The sequence below is a fragment of the Echinops telfairi genome, unplaced genomic scaffold (assembly GCF_000313985.2).
Source record: "Echinops telfairi isolate 266 unplaced genomic scaffold, ASM31398v2 ScPeMD7_7469;HRSCAF=8507_0, whole genome shotgun sequence".
Taxonomy (NCBI): Eukaryota; Metazoa; Chordata; class Mammalia; order Afrosoricida; family Tenrecidae; genus Echinops; species Echinops telfairi.
Window position 1 is genome coordinate 68,483,685 of NW_022111372.1, and position 916 is coordinate 68,484,600.

The window sequence follows — 916 nt, forward strand, 5'->3', positions numbered from 1 at the left end:
CCATTTGATATTACTACTCCCATTCCTATTCCTGGAATCCGTGTGTTGTGAGCTCTTATCTCAGTTACAGGTATCTGTACCTGTGCACATACTCCAGTCTAGCCCACAGTGGAAGGCAGGACTGGGGTCATGATAGTGGGGTGTAAGGAAGCATCAGGAACCAGAGGAATATTGTGTGTTTCATCGGTGCTGTACTGCACCCTGATTGACTCATCCCTTCCTTTTGACCCTTCTGTAAGGGGATGTCCTATTGCCTACAGATGGGTTTTGGGTCTCTGCTCAGAGGCCCCCTTGTTCTCAACAATGTGTTTGTTTGTTTTAGGTCTTCTGATACCTGTTACCTGATTGCGTCAATACCTCATGATCGCACAAGCTGATGTGCTTCTTCCATGTGGGCTTATTCCTTCAGTGCTAACTGGCCTCTTGTTTAATTTCTAGCCTTTTAGACCCCAGATATTTTGATATCTGGGCACCATCTGCTTTCTTCACTACATGTGCTTATGCACTCATTTTGTCTTCAGTGATTGTGCCAGGAGGGTGAGCATCGCAGAATGACAGTTTATTAGAACAAAGTATTCTTGCATTGAGGGAGAGTATGAGCAGAGGTCCATCCACTACTTAAGTGTATTGACATACAACTATATGTACCTACACCAATACCTCTATTTTTCTGAATTAATGAATTTATATACGTAAATACTAATGCTTATACCTCTATCCATAGCTTTGCTTCCTAGATCATTCCTGTTTCCTTTCACCTTCCTCCTGCCCCACCTCTTAGTATTTCCTCTCAGCTAGATTGCTGTTGCTCCAACAACCTTGGGATCTTTACGTCCTCCTTGTTGTTGAATTTAATTCCCTAGTTGTTCCCCTGTGTATGGCATTTTTGCTCACTGCTCCCTTCCCCTGGCTCCTC